Source organism: Crocodylus siamensis, chromosome 3, assembly GCF_052110815.1.
Source record: "Crocodylus siamensis isolate JL-2025a chromosome 3, ASM5211081v1, whole genome shotgun sequence".
NCBI classification, from domain to species: domain Eukaryota; kingdom Metazoa; phylum Chordata; order Crocodylia; family Crocodylidae; genus Crocodylus; species Crocodylus siamensis.
This window is the reverse complement of record NC_143397.1, coordinates 211,123,403-211,144,810: the sequence shown is the minus strand read 5'-3', so window position 1 is coordinate 211,144,810 and position 21,408 is coordinate 211,123,403. Positions and strand designations below refer to the sequence as shown.

General features: G+C 46.3%; 1 pseudogene; it reads left to right on the top strand.

The window, feature by feature from the left end:
* Positions 1-20,091: 20,091 nt before the first annotated feature.
* On the top strand, positions 20,092-20,836 carry LOC149869406 (solute carrier family 7 member 13 pseudogene; annotated as a pseudogene).
* Positions 20,837-21,408: the final 572 nt, after the last annotated feature.

Below are 21,408 nucleotides of genomic sequence, written 5' to 3'. Positions count from 1 at the left end.
TAAGGCTCTGGGTGTTTCCCACACAGGAGCAAGGGCGTTGAGACTTAGGGGTTGCTGAGCAGCAGCTTTGGCAGTAGCATCTGCCCACTCATTTCCTTTAGCCTCAGGCATGCTCCCGCCGGTGTGTGCGGTGACATGTATTATGGCTATTTGGGTTTTTGGATGGCTTTCAGGAGCTCAGAAACCTGAGTGGAGTTTGCAATTTTTGCTTCAGAAGAAGTAATGAAGCCTTGCTGTTTTCATAATTGCCCGGTGGAGTGGCAAATTCCAAACGCATACCGACTGTTAGTGTATACATTTAAAGTCATCCCAGTTGCCAGTTCACATGCACGAGTTAAAGCAATTAGTTTAGCTGCTTGTGCAGTCAACCGGGGAGATAAGGGCTTTGCTTCAACGATGTTGAAGTCAGTGACGACCGCATACCCAGTCCAACGAACTCCAGCTTCTATGTAGGAGGACCCATCCACATAGAAGACTAAGTCAGGATTGTTTAGGGGCACATTAGTGAGGTCGTCTTGGGGCTTTTTCATCATATGAATGACAGTGCAGCAGTTGTGATGTGGCTTTCTATCCTCGGGCTGAGGCAAAAGCGAGGCTGGGTTGAGGCTAGTACAGCATGAGATGCGCACGTTTTTGGCAGCTAGCAGAGTCACTTCATACCGGGCTAAACGCTAGTGAGAGAAGGCTTGAGTCTTTTTTTTAGTTATTAGGGCTTCAACTTCATGAGGAACCCTGACTTTGAGGGTGTACCCCATGAGCTCTTTCGCGCAGACAGCTGACTACCCCTTTTGCCACTGGATGTAAGGTGGCAGAGTAATAAGCGATTGGGCGTAGCTGAGGTCCCAGTTTTTGGGTTAGGACTCCTGAAGCTACTCCCCGTCTCTCATGGACAAACAACACAAATGGCTTCTTGTAGTTGGGGAGTCCTAGAGCAGGGCTTGTTATAGCTGGTGTTTAACTTAGTGAAAAGCATGGTCTAACTTGGGGGTTCATTGAACCACTTCAGGTTCTCCCTTCCAAGTGGTCTCTACCAGAGGCTTAACCATCTCTCCGTAAGCAGGGATCCATGGCCGGCAAAATCCAGCTGCTCCTAAAAAGGCTTGCATATGCCTTTTAGTGGTGGGCTTTGGCAAGTCTTTTATAGCCTTTACCCTTTTATCAGATAATTTCTGCAGTCCCTCTGAGATCACATGCCCCAGGTATGTAACCTTCTTTTGGCAATATTGTAATTTTCCTGGGGATACTTTATGTGCTTTTTCAGCTAATCCTTCTAACAGTCTTAAAGTATCCGTCCGGCAGCTTACCTGAGTCCGTGATGCTAGTAGTAGGTCATCTACATACTGTACAAGCACTGCATCCAAGGTAAGTATGATACCTTGTAAGTCTTTTGTCAGGATTTGGCTGAAGATAGTAGGACTCTCAGTGTATCCTTGGGGAAGTCGTGTTCAGGTTAAATGTTGTTTTCTTTTCTAAGTGAAGGCAAAAAGGTATTGAGACTGGGCTGCAACTGAGATTGAAAAGAAGGCAGCACACAAATCAATTACTGTGAATCGAGTGGCCCACCACGGGATGGAGGTAACAATAGTGGCAGGGTTAGGAACTACGGCAGTTCTGGGAATCACATAATCATTTATAGCACGTAAGTTTTGCACTAAACAATAAATAGGCTTGCCATCCTTTCCTAATTTAGGTTTCCTGACTGGTAACACGGGGGGTATTGCAAGGAGACTGACACTTCACTAAAATCCCTTTCCTGATGTATTCATCTATAAGGGGCTGCAAACCTTCTTTTGCTTTTTTATTCAGCGGGTACTGAGGCACACCAAGGTGTGGTTTGAATAACAACTGGAGTGGCAGACTTCAGCAGTTCTACACTGGTGGACTTTCAGCTCCACAACGTGGCTGGCAATCGTTGTAGTTCCACCGGTAAATTTTTCTTTTCCCCCCCGAGGCCAATGCCCCGGCGAAATAAGGCAGTTTGTCAATTGGGAATTTTAAAGTTATTCCCTCCAGACTACAGCGTAGAGTGGCCCTCAGCTTACACAGTAAGTCCTGTCCTAACAAATTCATAGGAGCACGGGCAGACAACAAAAAGGAGTGTTCGCACAACAAGGGTCCCACTTGGACTCGAGTAGGGGCATTTCTGCTAGTTTTGAACAATTCCCCCCCTCCACTCCCATCACATTCTCAGTTTCTTCTTCAATTAGACCTGCATGCTCAGGAGTTGTAGATAACATAGACATAGTAGCGCCAGTGTCAATTAAACAATCATATTGTTGCTCTCCTACCTGAATTGAGGCAACAGGGTTGCTCTTATTGCAATTTATAGTTACCGCAGGGCAGACTGGGTGAGGGTGGTCAGTCGGGTCACTGAGTCCTTCTTTCCTGTGAGTAGTTTTTGACACCGGCTCCTCGTGTCACTGGTCCGGAGGGGGCCCCCATTCTGAGATGGCTCCGATGTTCATCCCCTTCCTCTGGGGACACTCTTGTTTGAAGTGTCCAGGTTGTTTACAGTAGTAACATACTTTGCTGGCCCTTTGAACTGTGGACCACCCTTCATTCTCTGACTTAATCCCCTTCATTGAAACCCTCCCTGGCCCCTTCCCCTGTTCTGTCCTCTTGCTGACATGCTGTGCATTGTTTCCTCAACCATTGCAGCTACTAGCTTAAAATTTTCCTTTCTCTCCTTCTTTCTTTCCCTCTCCTTTCTCCCATCAAACACATAGCTTGCTATGTTTCTTATTTCTAACATACTTTTTCCTTCCCACCCTGGAGTATACCTGCAGAAATGCTCCTTGATATCAGGAGCACTCCGGTTTACAAAGGCTGATACCAGCGAAGGCACATGGTTTATTTACATCAAGATGAACGTATGTCTTGGCTGCCTCACACAAACAGGTAAAGAAAGCATCCGGATGCTCCCCGGGTCCCTGTTTGCATGCATGGAATTTTCCCCAATTCACGGGCTTTTTACTTGCTTCATCAAAGCCTGCTAGTAAATCATTCCAGGCTTCCCTCAGGGATGCCCTTCCCCCGGGGGTGTTGTAATCCCAATTAGGTTCATTAGAAGGCCAAGGATCTCTGTTTGCTGCTGAGGCAACAGCCCTGGCACAGTCTAAAACTTTAGCCTGCTCATCTGGGGTCAGCAGGGTACCCATGAGTTCCTGCATGTCTGACCAAGGGTCATAAGTATGGACTATGCGCCGAATAGTCCGTCCTACTTCATCAGGTTTTTCCTGAAAAGAGGGGGTTTGTTGTTGTAAAATGAGGAGGTCCCCTCGGGTGAAAGGCACATGAATTAGAGTAGGGTGAACCTGGAAGCTGCCCCCGCCATCCACAAAAGGGACCGGGTAGGTTCGCAAAGGAGCCTGAACCACCGCATTTGGGTGTTTCTTCCCCTGGCTGGGTGGAAATACCTCCCCCACAGGACCTTGGCTCCGGGTCCAGACCGAAGAAAAGCCTCTGGAGGCAGAGAGCCCGGAGCTCAGTGCCGGCGCTGATGCCATGGGAGCTGCAGCGCTTTCGTCAGGGGGCAGGGGTTGACTGGGGACAGGGAGAGCAGGGTAGAGAGGTTCAGGTCCGTCTTTAGACTCCACAGAGACTGAAATTGGAGGATCATAAGGAGATGGAGTGGTAGAGTAAAGAACCGATTTTGGGGCTTTTTTGGCCAGTTCAGCCCACAGGTACCAATAATCCATCTTTTGAGGTTTTAAAGCTACCAATTCCATTCGAAGGAATGCCAAATGAGACCGATCAAATGAGCCAAATTTTGGCCACTGTTTATCCGGAGCACCTTGTTAAGTTAAGACAGGCCACTCCTGTGTACACAAAATATAAGTGCACTTTCTGCCCATGCCAGACTGCACCGGCAGATTCCCTTCTCCCCAAACCTGGAGAAGCCTCCCTAAAGGAGACCCCGGTGGGACGTTTGAAGCCGATTGTCCCATCCTCCCGAGACTTAAGCACTCTGGTCTATAAATTCCCGGGAACGGCCACCCCTCACGGTGGGCTCCACTTTCCCGACGCCCGGACCAAGCCCTCCGAATGGTGACAAACTCACCTATGCCGGCTGGGAAGGTTGGTCCAAACGACAAGCAGCTGGGTCAGCACACAAGGGGTGCCATCTGGGTCGCCAAATTGTTGAGCAGTTTGTGACCCCTTGCGGAGCTGTTCCCAAAGACACAGAGTTGCTGTCAGTCTCAAAATTTATTTAGCATGCTGGGCACCCTGAGCAAGCTCAGAGGCCCCGAATAAAACGGTTAGAGGCGATTTATAGTTTACAGACAAGATGCGCGCGCAGCTGGGAATTTTCCACTGTGAAAGAAAACAAGATATCAGGTCAGTGTGAGAAACCTCTTAATTATTTCAAAACTGGTTTTTAGCTGCATGCTAACTAATGGGGGAGGAGGGGGGCTGCATTCTTGATTGTTTCAGACCTTAAGGCGACTAGGCCTGTGTTTTATCAGCCTGTCCTTGAAGCACTGAGTCTGCTTTATAGTTAACTTTTTACACTATTATTTATGGTCTTGTTAGTAAATTTCTACACAAAGATGAATTTGAATTTAAGACGACCCCTCAATGATTAGATTCTACACATGGAAAATGTATACATTTGGCAAAATTTTCCACGTATAGAATCTAATTATTGAAGGGTTATCTTAAATTCATGCCCCCCACTACTGCAGTGGGGAACAAGAGGCCTGACCCTGTCTCTGACCCTTCCCTCACACCTTGACCCCTGTTGCCTATTCCTCCCACCACTTTGCCCCCTCCCCAATGCCTGCCCCCGTTGAGGAGTCCGTGACCCCTTGCGGAGCTGTTTCCAAAGACACAGAGTCGCTGTAAGTCTCAAATTTTATTCAGCATGCTGGGCACCCTGAGCAAGCTCAGGGGCCCCAAATAAAACTGTTAGAGGCAATTTATAGTTTACAGAAAAGATGCGTGTGCAGGTGGGAATTTTCCACTGTGAAAGAAAACAAGATATCAGGTCAGTGTGAGAAACCCCCTAATTAGTTCAAACTGGTTTTTGGCTACATGCTTGTTTTTAAAATGCTAGCTAATAGGGAGGGGGCTACATCCTTGATTGCTTCAGACTTCAAGGCGACTAGGATTTGGTCATTCCGGAGTCTTATCAGGCTGTGTCCTTGAAGTGCTGAGTCTGCTTTGTAGTTAACTTCTACACTATTATCTATGGTGTTGCTAATTAATTTCTATATCCTCTGTGCCTGCACCTTCTGGCATCTGTCCCCACAGTGTCTGCCACTCACAAGGCCTTTGACCCCCTTCCCATTGGCTTTGTTCCCTCACTTATGCCTGACTTCCACCCCACACCATTTACCTTCCATTGTGACTCCAGCTCTGGCTCCAGTTTCCTCCCTATTTCAGGCCAGGACACAGAGCACAACACAGGAGTGGTTGTCCATGCAGGAGTGGTTGCAGTAGCCTGGGGGGAAAAAATCTCACCTTGGGTTCAGTAAATATGATACTCAAAGAGAAACATCTCACAATGACAGGTAGTGGAGATCTCCTTTAGGATTTGCTGCGTATGAAAGTGGCACAAACAGAGTTTGAACTAGGCACATAAATAGTTTTGCACACATTCCTTGTTTCAGCATTAGCTACATTTGTTACTATGGTTTTCCTTAGTAAGGCTAAATGCAGAATAACACATCTGCCAAGAAAAATGAGTAGCTTTCTAAGTTCCTTAGTAAAAGGCAGCTGTACAGTAATTTTGGCAAAGCACCAGAAAAGAAGCAAATTGCCAAGGCAATAGATTAAGTGTCACATGCCCTCAAGGTTCAGTTCTATTTTCTGAAGAAAATGGTTTGAATATACCATAGGCCACAATGTGTCTGATGGCAAACTGACTTTTCTCCAGTTGGGCTTAGGAAATCCTTGAAGGGCTGTCAAACTTCTTTGAGGAGGCCACTTACTAAACTGAGAAGGAAATAGTAAAGATTTATGATCATCAACTGCTCACAACAGGTACGTTGAAAAACAAGGGTGGGGTGGGGGTGTGGGGAGGGAGCAGGTATGCAACTATTTTTTGTCAAATATTAATAGTTTTTTGTTGCTGAAGACAATTAAGTGCCTGTGACCGTGCTTTTATAGATTTCATAGATTTCATAGATGTTAGGGCTGGAAGTGATCTTGGAAGATCATCAAGTCCAACCCCCTGCCCCAGCGGCTGGAAGTCAGCTGGGGTCACAGGATTCCAGAAAGATAAATGTCCAACTGAGTCTTAAAGGAGTCCAGAGTAGGTGCTTGCACCACCTCTGATGACAGTCTGTTCCAGGCCTTGGGGGCTCTGACTGTAAAGAAGTTCATCCTTATGTCCAGCCTGAAATGGTCTTGGAGAAGTTTGTGACCATTTGACCTTGTCATCCCATGGGGCGCTCTGCTGAACAGGCATTCCCCCAGATCCTGATGTACACCCCTTAAATACTTATAGGGAGCCACCAGGTCCCCCCTGAGCCTGTGCTTTTCCAGGCTGAAGAGTCCCATAGCTCTCAGCCTGTCATCATAAAGACTGTTTTCCTTCCCTCTGATCATGAGTGTGGCTCTCCTCTGGACTCTCTCAAATTTCTCCACATCCTTTTAAAATTGTGGAGCCCAGAATTGGATATAGTACTCCAGCAGTGGCCTCACCAAGGCCAAGTACAGTAGGAGGATGACATCCTGGAATTTGCTAGAGAGGCATCTATGGATGCATGCCAGAGTTTTGCTTGCTTTGCCGGCTGCAACATCACATTGCTTTGAAGAGTGTGCTTTTTTTTTTTTTGACGCTCTCTTCAGTCCTTGGGCTCCTATATCCTTACTGAATAATTAAGTCAACTAAATTCCTCAGACTAAAGGTGTCAAACTTGCAGGGCCAGATAACTAGCATGGGACAGAGATCCTGGAGCAGCTGGAGTGGGTTCTACATGTGCCTTAGTCTGGCCAGAGTGGCAGCTATGCTGCACATGTCATCTGCCCCGGTAGCTCTAGGACTACACCTCACAGAGTGCTTCTTCCAACCAGTCCAGAGCTGCATCGCTCATGGCATCTGCAAGCTCTGCATGCAGCAAAGAATGCTGAAGACCAACTGGAGTTGGCAGCATGTGCAGTGTGTCCCCCAGAGCAGGCACTATGTGAGGCACAGTTCAGCTGGGAGAGCCATCACGTACACCTTGACTGCCAGTCTGGCCAGACTGCGCCATACACAGCACCCTTTCTGACCACAGTCTGGTATTGTCTGGAAGAGGTGCAGAAGCATTTCCCCACTGCTGAACTCCTCCTGATCCCTGAAAGGAGTTAAGTGTACAGGCAGAATGTACAGCATTCATTCTCCCAGGTGTACTTCTCCTGGGGGCAACTTCTTTTGGGCCAGAGATTGATTATTTTTCTTCCAGGACTGCCATTTTTGTCCCAGGAGAAGCTGTGAATGCCTGTAAACTTGTGGTTTTCCTGGGAGAGGTGCAATTCTGCCGGTAGATACATAACACCTGTAAATCAGCGAATGTAGCCAGCAAATATCTGTGAAACCCATTCCTGTTTAACATTGATCTACATAAAGGATGACAGCCTACTGCTCTTATCAGTTACCATATTAGCTTAAAATGGCAGAGATTTGTGTAATGGATTTTTAACTCTGCTGATGACACATATAAGGATCAATAACATGTCATATGATGACATTTTTGTTGTTCAGTTGGCATTTTGAAAAGCCTGTGCCAGTGGTTCTCACTTTTTTAGACTCAAGGCAGACCTCAGAAAATCTCAGTTCTTATCTTTCACTCATTGCTTGACTACAGAAAAATAATAGATCAATTCTTCTGTTGCAAAGAACTAAGAAAGAACAGGTCAGATGTTTTTCACGCTATGGATTCTGATTTGAAATCTCTGGGTACGTCCAGATGAATGCACACATGATTTGCGGCACCTCAAAGCAGTTTGAAGAACCACAAACCAGATACAGTGCATGTGCACCCATTTACTGCACTGCTAATTTTCAGCATGCTGGGTTTTTTGACACAGGGAGATCCCAGTGTCAAGTCTTCTCCCTCTTCCCCCGCCCCCCCCTCCAAAAAAAACCAGCATGGCACATGCAGCAGTAGCATGCACTGCCTGGAAAGAGAGCCTGGCTAACCAGAACCACACTCTGCTGCTGGCCAGGCTCCGAGTAGCTGGCTTAGTGCCACTTCTGTCCTGGGAGGCCCCCCGGAACCCAGGTAAGCCTGCTTGGGCCCACACAGCCCAGCCTTCTCTCCTGACCTGGGTCACTTTGCTGCATGCTGGATCATGTGTGCAGCGTCATGCCAAGCAACAAATAGCAGCAACACAAATATGTGCTGCTACTTGTCCTGCAGGAAATACGTGTCCCCGCACTTGTGTGCTTGTTATGATGCACACTTCGGGTTTATTTTGTGCATCACATGTAGGTGTTTCTATATCTAATAGTGCTAATATTGGGTAATAGCCTTAAAAAGAACTCAGAACACCCTGGTTGAGAACTACGGGCATAGGGAATTGTATATGTATGTACATACATATATACAACTTGTATTAAAAGAAAATTCTGGCAGCAAAGCTGTACTGCTACCTAGTGCATCTACAGCTGGCAGATAGAAAAACAACCTTCAGGGAAGGTTAGCTGCGAACTAAGCAGTGGTAACTCTGACGAATAAGCAGTTATGGACCAAACAGTTGCAGCACCATCAGGATGTAGTGGGGACAGCAGATGGCAATGTCATTTCTCCCTCCTGAAAAGCCACATATATCCTTTGACAGTGCTGTGACATGACGAGTACAGGTCACCATTATAAGCCTGCCCAGGCCCCAGCTATGGGTCTACAAGTCCTCAGTGGTGAAGCAGGCAGAAGAAGATGCTAGAATTTCAGTGGCTGCAAAGGTGAATGAAAGCTGCAGCAGAATGAGATCTCCAATTGTCTTGGCCTCCTTGCCATTGGATCAAGGTCCCATTCTGTCAAGAACCATGTGGAAGCGTTGGCTACAAATGACCAAATTAGGATCCTTAAAATTCTAATTTATTAGACAGATTGAAATATTGTAATGAAATCAAATCATAAACCTTGGAGTCAATCCCCTCAAACACACACACACACACACACACACACACACACACACACACACACAGAGTAGCTAGCTACAAATATTTGTGAAGCACTGGTGTCAGGTATACCTATCTCAAAAGCGTTGTAGTCTGCCGTTGATGGTTGGTTGAGGCTTCTTCCAATGTAGTGTTATCGTCCAAAAGGGGATTGCCAGCTGGTCTTTCTGGCTGGACAGGTCGGGTGCTGGTCAAGTTGGAGATCAAGAGAGCGCCCCTGAGGCTCACTCTTCACTGCCTTTTATCTGTCCTTGGCAGACTTTGGTGACTCCCCAGTTTTTGGGCTTGCCCAATCCAGGGGTCGTTGACCCGTCTGGGATGTCTCCCTTGGTGGCTATTGGATAGCAGCTGTCAGCCCCAGGGGTCACATCCATGGGTACATGCAGGTTCAGGAGCCCATTGAGGAATTTTGATTAATTTACCATTGTCATGAAAAGGGCTCTGGGAGCGGCTGATCTGGTGATATTCAGCCCCCAAAGTTGGTCTTTGACTGATTAATTCAACCCAGGGCTTCTGTCCCTTTAACAATGAAGGTTCAGGAAGATCCTGGCCACTACATTGGCTCCTATTGATTTCTTCCTCTTGTTGATCTGTGGTTTGGTAGGGGTCAATTGCTGCTCTTAACTTGCTATTGTATCTAGCTACCATGTTACACATTCAATTACTGATTCACTCATTCATTCAGGGGCCTACCCGATACAGGGAGGCAGAGGTTCAATTCCTGCCCTTGCTAGCATTGTTACAGGGTATAACTTACTTTAAAAAATTGTTACAGGGTATAACTTACTTTTAAAAATAGAATGCATTTAGTTGCAAGGTAAAGAGTGTAAAATACAAGAGTACAAAATATAAAATACAAGAGGTGGAAATGCTACGGCACACAAATAAATAAAAATACCAAAATACAATAAGGTGAAATACAAAATGCACAAAAAATGTAAAATACCATATTATACCTATAAGAACACCTGTGTAATCTCATAAAACACAATTCCTCATACCAAAAATACCCAAATAATTCTATAACTTATAGTGAGAAAGGGAAAGAAGAAAGAAGGAAGGAAGAAAAGGTAGAAGAGAAGAGACATATCCAAAGAGGGGAAAGCAATGCAGGCAAGAGGCCTTTGCTATCTATGTCCAGAGGGGAATATATGATAGAAGGCGGGGCTTCTTGTTACACTGGGGAGCAGGCAGAAAAAGGGGCTTCTTGCTACAGAAGCTGTTGTACAGTAGCTTCTCTGCGATAAAAGAAACCAGGCCCAGGCATCTGCCATGGAAATGGATTTTCCAGCACAGTGTTCAAGTATTATTGTGACCAGCTAGTGATGACAGCAGCAGAGTTGTGATGTCTGGAAACTCCTAATTATGACCTAGCATGAAAGTGGCAGTTAGACAACGTTATCTAGGATTTGGATGAGGTAATCAGCTGTAACTGTGACTGAACAGCCCTCTTCAGGATCCACCCTGCTTATGCCACATGAGGAGGGAACTAAAAATGGTGCCCTAAACATAGTGACTACCTTTTTCCTGACTGGATAATTGAATCCAGTGGGATTACCTTTACTGCAGTCAAAATCAATGAAGACACATTCAGTTCAGGGACCTGGAAAATTAGGACCTTTGTGGACAATTCTAATAGTGAATGCCTAGAGTGCTGTACCACAATTATGGCTCTAGAACTCATGTGACACAACACTGACATTACTGCACTGAGTGAAACCCAGAGAGCAGGAGATAGGTAGCTCAAAGAACAAGGAGGCAGCTATGCTCTTTTCTGGAAGGGCAATCAGGAAGGAGAAGAACGGCTTTATGGAGCTGATTTTGCCATCAAGATTGAGCTCATAAACCAACTCAGTGAGTGCCCTGGCCTATCGGAATTAGTGAATGCCTCATGACTCTCCATCTTAAACTCACAGGGAGCCAGTACACCACTGTCATCAGCATGTATGCCCTGACTCTTGTTGCCATCGACAGTACCAACCTTGACCAAGTCCTTCCTGGCATCCTCGAAAGAGACAGATTCATTCTTTGAGATTTCAGTGCCAGAGTTGGAAGGGACTTGAACTTCTGGAATTAAACCATTGGTAAGGAAGAAGTGGGAAAGATCTAGTCCAACAGGATCCTCCTCTTGACCAAATGCAGAGCACGTGGACTCACCATCACCCTATTCCACTAGAAAAACAGGCACAAAACATCATTGCAATACCCGCAAACCAAGCACTGGCACTTGATTGACTATGTCATTGTTTATGCTCAGGATAACAAAGATATCCATATCACCCAAGCTATGTTAGGAGCTGATTATTATTGGACCAGTCATTGACTCATCCACTCAGTTATGTTATTCCAACTAGCTCCTAAATGATAGCTGCAGCAGAAGCAATGCTGATGGAAGATCAGTGTTGAAGAACTCAAAGCCTCAATCAAGTGAGACTTCTTCCATCAGTGCCTCAACAATAAAATGGAGAATTGCAATGAACAACAATGGTAAAATGTTGGCAGCACTTGGAGTGCCTGGTAAATCCACTGTCATCAGCATTTGTGAAGAAACACTTGGATTCTTTAACAGGAAACATCACAATTGGTTTGATGAAAAAGACCAGAAGATCCAAGAGTTGATCAGCCACAAGTGCAAGGCCTTTTGTGCTTGGCAGAATGACATAAACTCCAAGCAAAAGCAATTGTCACCAACAAGCCAAGGCAAAGGTCCAAAGGAGGACTTGTGGTATGAGGAACAAAAGATGGAAAGACAAATCAAAGAAGTTGCAACATCTCACTGTTGCATGATATACATGGTTTCTTCAGTGCTTAACCAAAGCCACTCAGGGACCAACCTTTTGAGACCTACCTAAGGATGGAGGAGATCTGATAATGGAAAGGGGAGTCATCAACCCCCATTGTAAGGAACATTTTGAAGACCTTCTCAGGAGGAACTTTTCAGCAAGTGGAAGAGATAGTTAAGGATGGTTCTTGCAGTGATCTTTCCTGTGGTGGACAGCAAGGAGATCCTTCTGTAATTTCCACTCTCCAACTTGTATCCTTTCTTGAAGATTGCCATGATCATGGCATTCCTGAGGTTGTCTGAAATTTCCTCATCATTCCAGATTCTTAAGATGAGGGCATGGAGCTGTAATGTGAGCTCCTCACCAGGCTGCTTGAAGACACTGGCAGGGGTTCCAGTAGCTTTAGGTGCTTTGTCATTCTGCATCTGCTTGAAGGCTTTCCTCACCTCATCAAGGAGGGATTCCAAGATTGTCTCTGACTTGGTGTTACAGGAGGAAATTGGGAACAATCTTGTCAACAACAGAGTCACAATTGCCCAGAATCTTACTGTGTGTTTAGGGCATCAAGCGGCCCAACTGACATGATATTTACTGCTTGGCAGCTTCAGAAAAAATGTCAGGAACAACACAAATCAGTCTACGTGGCTTCCTTTAACTTCATGAAAGCCTTAGACTGTCAACTGAGAGGTGCTGTGGAGGATCCTTCTGAAGTATGGATGCCCACCAAAATTCATCACCATTCTTCACTTGCTCCATAATGGTATGCAAGTGGTGGTTCTCAATAACAGGTTTATTACAGATACCTTTGAGGTTAAGATGAGAGTTAAGCAAGGCTGCATCTCCAAGACTCGTCTCAATATTCATTACTGTGATGCTACATCTGACCACTGACAAGCTTCCAGTCAGAGTGGAGCTAAACTACTGAATAGATGATAATATGTTTAATCTCAGCCAACTCTGAACCAAAACCACCCTGACCTCAATCATTTTCAAATATATAGGGAGGATGAAGAAAGCACCGGGAAATGTGGGGCCCCTGCAAGATCCTCTGGGCAATCTGGTGGTTGCGCCAGAGGAGAAAGCAGACCTCTTTAACCAATTCTTCACCTCCGTTTTCTTGTGCAGGGATAGATTTCATAGACATTAGGGCTGGAAGGGACCTCGGGAGATCATCGAGTCCAGCCCCCCGCCCAAAGGGCAGGAAGTCAGCTGGGGTCATAGGATCCCAGCAAGATAAGCATCCAATTTACTCTTGAAGGTGTTTAATGTAGGTGCTTGAACCACCTCTGCTGGCAGACTGTTCCAGACCTTGGGGGCTCGGACAGTAAAGAAATTCTTCCTTATGTCCAGCCTGAAACGGTCTTGCAGGAGTTTGTGACCGTTCGACCTCGTCATCCCCTGGTGGTCACCCCTGATAAACTTATAGGTGGCCATCAGATCACCCCTGAGCCTACGCTTTTCCAGGCTAAAGAGTCCCATGGCTCACAGCCTGTCATCGTAAGATCTGTTTTCCTGACCTCTGATCATGCGCGTGGCTCTCCTTTGGACTCTCTCAAGTTTCTCCACATCCTTTTTGAATTGTGGAGCCCAAAACTGGACGCAGTACTCCAGCTGCGGCCTCACCAAGGCCGAGTACAAGGGGAGAATGACGTCCTGGGATTTGCTCGACAAGCATCTATGGATGCAAGCCAGCATTTTGGTCGCTTTACTAGCGGCAGCATCGCATTGCAGGCTCATGTTCATCTTGTGGTCAATGATGACCCCCAAGTCTCTTTCTTCTGTAGTGCTATCCAACGTAGCACTGCCAAGCCTATAAGGATGCTGCAGGTTTTTCCTCCCAAGGTGGAGAACCTTGCATTTTTCGGTGTTAAACACCATCAGGTTCTCGTCCACCCATTTGCTGAGCTTGTCCAGGTCAGCCTGGATCACCCGCCTATCTTCTGGCGTGGATGCTTTGCCCCAAAGTTTGGTGTCATCGGCGAACTTGGCCAGTCCACTCCTGACTCCAATGTCCACATCATTAATGAAGATGTTGAACAGGATGGGTCCCAGGACAGAGCCTTGAGGGACCCCACTGGTCACAGGGCACCATGATGAGTGACTGCCATCGATTACAACCCTCTGGGTCCGACCACGGAGCCAGTTTCCCAGCCAGCGGATCGTGGTGGAGCCAAGGCCACAACTGGCCAGTTTGGCTAAGAGGTGATCGAGGGATACCAGATCAAAGGCTTTTTTGAAGTCAAGATATATGACATCAATCTCTTCTCCCTTGTCCAGGTGATAGGTCACCTGGTCATAGAAGGAAATGAGATTGGTCAAACAAGACCTACCCGCAACAAACCCGTGCTGGCTATCCCTTAGAATGTTAGCCTGGGCCAGTCTCTCAAGGATGGCCTCCTTAATAAACTTTTCTAAGATCTTCCCTAGGATAGAAGTCAGGCTAATGGGCCTGTAGTTAGCCGGATCCACTCTCCTCCCTTTCTTGAAGATCAGCACCACATTGGCCTTCTTCCAGTCTTCGGGCACTACACCAGCGCGCCAGGAGTTCTCAAAGATCCGTGCCAGGGGCTGGGCTATGACGCTCTCCAGCTCCTTGGGTATCCTGGGGTGTAGATTGTCAGGGCCAGCTGACTTGAAGGTATCCAGCTTCTCAAGGTGTTCCTTCACGAGGTCAGCATTTATGGAGGGTAGGGGATCCCCATCACCCGGATCTCCCTGTCCCATAGCAGGCATGGGTGTTCCATGGGACTGATGAAAGACTGACGCAAAGTACCTATTTAATAGGTTGGCTTTTTCCTGGGTGTCAGTTGTCAGTTGCCCCGTCTGGTTTAGCAGGGGTCCAACATTGCCCCTGCTTTTCCTCCGGCTCCCCACATATCTGAAAAAGGACTTTTTGTTGTCCTTGATGCTTGAAGCTAGTTGGAGTTCAGTTGTAGATTTGGGACCGGGACTTCCCCACTGTGATGCAAGACGGACTCGAGGGGAATGCCTCCAGACCTCAGGTTCGGGAGGACTGGGTTAGAGAGCTTCTGGAGGGGCTGGACGTGTTCAAATCGGTGGGTCCACCCTCCAGGGTGTTGAGGGAGCCAGCAGGGGTTATTGCAGGGCCCTTGGCACGGCCTTATGAGCGCTCGTGGTGCTTGGGCCAAGTGCCAGATGCTTGGAAGATAGCCAACATGGTCCCCATCTTTAAAAAAGGGAGGAGGGAGGACCCGGGCAACTATAGGCCTGTCAGTCTTACCTCAATCCTAGGGAAACTCTTTGAGAAGAACATCATGGAGCACATCTGCGATGGGCCGACCTCAGGGATGATGCTCAAGGGCAACCAGCACGGTTTCATTAGGGGCAGGTCATGTCAGACCTGATTGCCTTTTATGATCAGGTCACAAAAGCATTGGATGCAGGTGTCGCCGTGGATATAGTCTTTCTGGATTTCAGCAAGGCCTTTGGCACCATCTATAAACTCACTATGGGGGACCAGAAGGGTTTGGGAAAGGCATTGTTTCCCCTAGCGCCCCCTGGCATAACAAGGAATAATGGCCCTAAGTTGTTGGAGAGTAGGTTTAGATTAGACATCTGTAAGAACTACTTCACAGTCAGGGCGGCTAGGATCTGGAACCAACTTCCAAGGGAAGTGGTGCTGCTCCTACCCTGGGGGTCTTTAAGAGGAGGCTTGATGCCTACCTGGTTTGAATCATTAGAGCCTAGTTTTTTCTCCTGCCCAGGCAGGGGGTCAGACTTGAAGATCTACAAGGTCCCTTCCGACCCTACTTCTATGATTCTATGATTGAGCTCCAGTATGCTGATGATGCTATAGTGTGTGCTTTCTCAGAAGCAGACCTTCAGACAATTTTCAGCACCTTTACTAAGGCATACAAGAAAATGAGACTGATGCCTAACATTCAAAAGACCAAGGTCCTTCATCAAAAAACTGTTAATAAGCTGTCCCCAGCTTTGGTAATTCAGATTCATGGTGAGACTCTGGAGAATCTTGAATATTTTGAATGTTGAATATTTTGCGTGCCTCAGAAGACATCTCTCACAGAAGGCTGGTGATGAAGAAATACAATATGGCCTCAAATGTCTAAGTGCAGCCTTTTGACATCTGAGGAAATGGGTTTTCAAAGATTTCAACATCAGATCCTAAACTCATGGTTTATCCAGCAGTCATGATCCCCAGCTTATTGTACAGAGCTGAAATGTGGACAACATACAGGAGAAGTACCATCAACACTGCCTGCAGACAATCCTTCAAATACATTGAGAAGACAGACGTACCAAAGTTAGTGTCCTCTTGCAAGAAAACACCAGAAGCATGAAGGCAATGATCATCCAACATCAACTTTGCTGGGCTGTCCACATCATCTGGATGTCCAACTTCAGGTTCCCAAAGCAAGTTTTATTCGACCAGGTCAGTCAAGGCATGTGCTCAAGAGGATGGCAGAGAAAGCATTTCAAGGATGTCCTCAAGGCCAACTTAAAAATATGCAACATTCACTTCAACTCATGGGAGGTTATCATCCAGGACTACCCCAAATGGAGGAAGAGTCTGCTGCAAGAATCTTACTACTATGAAACATTATGATAACAACAGGAGATGGAAAAGCAGGAATAGCAGAAACAGTGTGTCATGGACCAAATAAACAACCTGTAGTCATTCACCTCACATGGAAACATGTGCCTCAGCTGCAACAGAATCTATCAATTTTGGATAGGTCTCATCCATCATCTTCAGACATAAGACAATCATGGAGGACAATCACCCTCAACCTCAAGGAGTCAAAGGTTAGGAAATGTCAGAATCAAGGTTGCTGTGTGTGACAGCTGAAAATTATGTCTGTGTGATAAAGGTGCTGGCTGAAGGCTCTATGAAGATTAGACAAAGTGTTTTTCTGTATCTGTTTAAATATTAAGCTATATATTGTTGCTAAGAGCCTAATTAAAGTTTAAGATGTAGTAAGCCCTTGTATAAAGTAAGGCCTAGTAAATTTAGCAAAGCCTTGAAGTAGTAAGGCCCTATGGCGTAGTTAAAATTAACCTTATCAAAACAATGCAAGGCTTGTACTGCTATTGGTCAGTCTAAGGACACTTGAAGTAAAAAGAATCTGAGTGGCTGTAAGTTATCAGCACAGTTCAGAAGTTATAAATTGGCTGAAATATCTGGAAATCATTTAGAAGGAAGATACAGCTCTGTGAAAGGGATTGATTAGCTGTTGACCTGGATCAGTGGGCCTGTGGATCTTGAGGAGCCCAAGGACTGAATACCAGGGTCCTTCCCAGTACCTCTTGGACAGCACTGATCAAGGATGCCTGACTTCACTGAGCTTTGTGGAAAGAGAAACTTGTACATCAGGCATTGGAGGGGACTGCCGATAATTTGCTGACATGAATTATTCTTGTCTGTCATTGTCTTGTTACTACGCGTAGTTGTGTTTTCGTTAAGTCAATAAACCTTTCTTACCTTTCTACCCCCAACCATACTCTCAATCCTGAACCCTCCGCAGGCAGCTGGGACAGCTGTGCCTTAAGTCAGTACTGGGAACTGTCCATCCGTGCACTAGATGTAGAAATAATAGTGTGTGATCATGCAATTAATAATGATGTCATAATGCATACGCTGAAGGGAGTTGGATTAAAGACGTACAGGCCAACTTAATTACATCATTTAATAGAGTTTCATATTATTTCATATGTACTTCACGCATGAGACAATAACTTAGTTTACTTCTCTATGGATATGTCTACACTGTAGTCACATAGAGAATGACTGCAGCTTATGTAGTCCTCCTCAGCTAGCTTTCTGTTAGGTAGCTTTTCTGTTGGGTACCAGTAACAGTTGGTTCCTGCCTGGAATCCTAGAAAGTACTAATACAGCTTGCCAGCACTGAGATCTTAGCTGCCATGACTACACAGTTAACTCAAGTATATTACGTTGTGACCAGGTGCCTGAAGCACCCTGCCACAGACAGAATCAGGAAGGGCTAAAGGAGGGAAACTTACCTCCTGAAGCTGGATGAGCCATGGCAAACCCCAACGTGATCCGGGAAAGTGGAGAAGCCAGCTGGGGCCACAGCATATCAAAGGCTGCTGTGGCAGACCCAGCCACCAGAATCCAAGCACAGAGGGAAAGGAAAAGTGTGAGAAAATGAAGAGAAAGAAAGAACTACTACACCAGCGAGCAAAGAAGGAACAGCTGGGTCGGGCAGGCAGCCAATAGGGAACTGCCACAGGGGACCCAGCTGAAGAGAGGGAGATTTAAGGGACGCTGAGGGAGCATCCTGAGAGAGGCAGAAAAAGAAAGAAAGAGGAGAGGAGAGAGATCAAGCAGGTGAAGGTGAACAAGTAGAGGACCAAAGGGTAAGCTCTGACCCTGCTACTTACCAGATGAGGTCCAGCTGAGAATGGGAGCTGATGAAGAAGCTTGAGCAACTGGTGAATCTGATTCTGGGGCATGAAGAGAACCACTCTGGGGACCTAAAAGACGAGGAAAGTGAAGGTGACCTTACTGTCCCAGATGGGGAAGAAGAAAAGAGAGAGAGGACCCCAGTCACACAAGGGTGACGAGGGGAGAACCAGAGAAAGAAGTAGCTGTCTTGGGACCCATGCAGGGAAGAACAGGGCAAACAGCCACTTAGGCAAGGACCTTAGTCAAGATTCTTCAAGTAAAGATAGTAACAAACCTTAGAGGCAATCAACAGTGCCCAGAATATCAGGTGAGAACAGGGTATAGAGATGGTGGAGTACTGCAAAGAGCTGCAGACATTCTGAGTCCATAACCATTTTCAGTTGCCTTTCAGTAGTGTCCAGGCATATCTTTCGTAACATCGAAGGCATGGCAGGAAATGTATTACAACGAAACACTACTGTTCCAGCTGGGAGGTGAGGCGACTCTGGACGTGGTGGGAAGCTCCCTTACGTACATGAATAGCTATATGCTACATGAAGAGCAGCCAGCATTTCTTGTAGGACTTAGTTAATCATCTTTGTAACAGGGTTCTCCTTGAGACCCTGTTGTTAAGGAAAAGGGGGCAGCTGGAAATAATGACACCATGAGAAGGATGGGCCCCGGCCCTCAGGTGCCAGTGGCACCTAAACCCAGAAGGATAAAAAGGAGAGGAAGATGAGGAAAGGTGCCTTCGGGCACCACAGAAGAAAGAGAGAGAGAGGGGAGCTGTGAGAGGGACCCTGGTGCTGGATTAGAGGGATCTCCGGATCCAGATCTCATCTGATCTTACCTTGAGTCCACTGGAGTGACGGTGAGTGCGGGGAGAAGCGGAGCCGGGCCACGGGCTAGAGCCGTGCTTGGCATTAAGAATTGGGGATGCTCGGTTGACCTGGAGGGGCAGTAGGAGGGAAGACCCTGCCCAGATCCCTGAAGAGTCTGGGTGACTTCCAGAACTCCAGGAAAAGGGACACTAAGGGCTGAGAAAGCAAGCCCCAACAGCGGGAGAGCTGCAGAGCCTGCTCACTGAAGCCGCTGGATAAAAGGAAAGAAGCGGTGGTTGTAACAAGCTGCTAATTAGTCAATTAGTGGCTTAATAGAACAAAAGGAAACTTTTCTTTTTTTTCTTTTTATTCTCTGTCAGTTACAGGGGGAGCGGGCTAGGACTCAGGCATGACTGAGAAGCCTGGAGACTCCCTTTGCAGGGCAGGGGATGTGGAAGGGACTTTGTGGACATTGATTCTGCACCGCCGCTACAAGCAAGTAAGCACACTACTTCACTTGCTGTCTCAAGTAAGGGGCCGGAGATCCTCTGCCAAATACAGAGGGTCACCCAGCGGAGACCTTAGGACTGTGATTCCCCTCTCCTCTAAGAGGGGAATTCCCTGTAAAACTGGCAAACCACTGAATAAAAGCAGAAAGGAGAAAACCCAAGTTATTTCAGCGTGGTACTTCCAGCAGATACTTCCTTTGGTAATCACTTCCTCCCAATTTAATTTCTTTAAGATCTAAGTCATGGCAGGTGGGAAACATGAGGATAGAGGAGGTATTCCACACACGCTGACAATCGTCATATGATTAACACATCAAAAAAACAGAATAAGCTTTTTCTTTAGAGTGACTAAGCCAAGATTCACCAAGATAGCTTTTCACTGCCAAGTAGGATCATGACCATTTCCTAATAACAACAAGCGAGGCAAAGGAGCATTCCCAAACCTATACAGTTTTAAAACCTTAACTGAGAAAAGATTGAGAAAATGGGAAAAGGAAGTCGTGACCATCTCAAAGAAGAGAAAAGAAATGAAAATGATGGGATGCAACTCAAAAGGACAATAGGATATTTTGATGGGATGAGTTTTATAATTGGCACCATAGTTGGTTCAGGGATCCTTGTGTCTCCTACGGGAATGCTACAGTATTCTTTACTTAATGTGGGTGTTGTGCTATGCATATGGACTGCAAGTGGAGTAATATCTCTGATGGGTTCCCTCTGTTATGCAGAGCTGGGGACTACACTACTATTCTCTGGAGAATACATTCACATAAAGAGAGCACTGGGATCTCCACCTGCTTTTATCTTTATCTGGACAGCGATGTTTACAAAGCCAGCATCAAATGCTGCTCAACCCCTGTTTTTTTGCAGAATATGCCACCCAATCTTTGGTGCCTGTCCTGCACCAGAGCTGCTAAAAAATGCTTGGGTTTGGCTGTTCTTTGGTGTCTGGGGATTCTGAATGGGCGCAACATCAAAATGGCTACTTGGATGCAGATTGTTTTCACACTGTTGAAAATGGTGGCTTTATCTGTAATTGCCATAAATGACATTGTCCTGCTGGTTAGAGGAAGAAAGGAGAATTAGCAAGGTTTAAGAATGCGTTTAGTTCAGAAGTTCCTGATGCATCATAGATTGCAGAAGCTTTTTTCCAAGGATTATATGCATATGGTGGTTGGTGGTCCCTCAATTACATGGCAGGTTGCTATTTTAAAAAAATATATTTTTAGCAGCCTTTCTCACATTATTCAGGCAATATTAACATAACTTAGGTGGGCAAAATATGATCCAGTCTAACAACTGATTGTATTTATCCTGCCACATGTTGCCTGGCAGGCAGGTGGGACAGTTTCCACTGTGCTAGATGGGTGGGACTGCTTCTGCTCAGTGCTGATGGGGAGGCATCAGCTGTGGACCAGGGTGGACACCCTGATCCTGATCTGAACATGCTGGATGTGTACTCAGTTGATGCCGGTGCCCACCTGAGGCTGCTTCTACCATGCCGGGTAGGTGGTGACATAAGCTGTGGATGGGGCCAGGAGGCCATGGCTGCAGATTAGGGCATGCTACAGCTCTGGGCAGGGGGAAGAGAAGGAGGGAGGAGGAAAGAGAGAGAGGGAAAGAGAGGATTGGGGTCTGCTACAGCTCTGGGGAGGAGGAAGGAGAGATTTGTCTTTCAAGAGGACACCAAAACTCATAAAGTGGCTCTCTAGCCAAAATAATTGCCTACCCCTGATATAACTAGTCTCCCTGTGAAAATAATATTTATAAAGACATTGGTCTTAAAATCCTAGCTATTTAC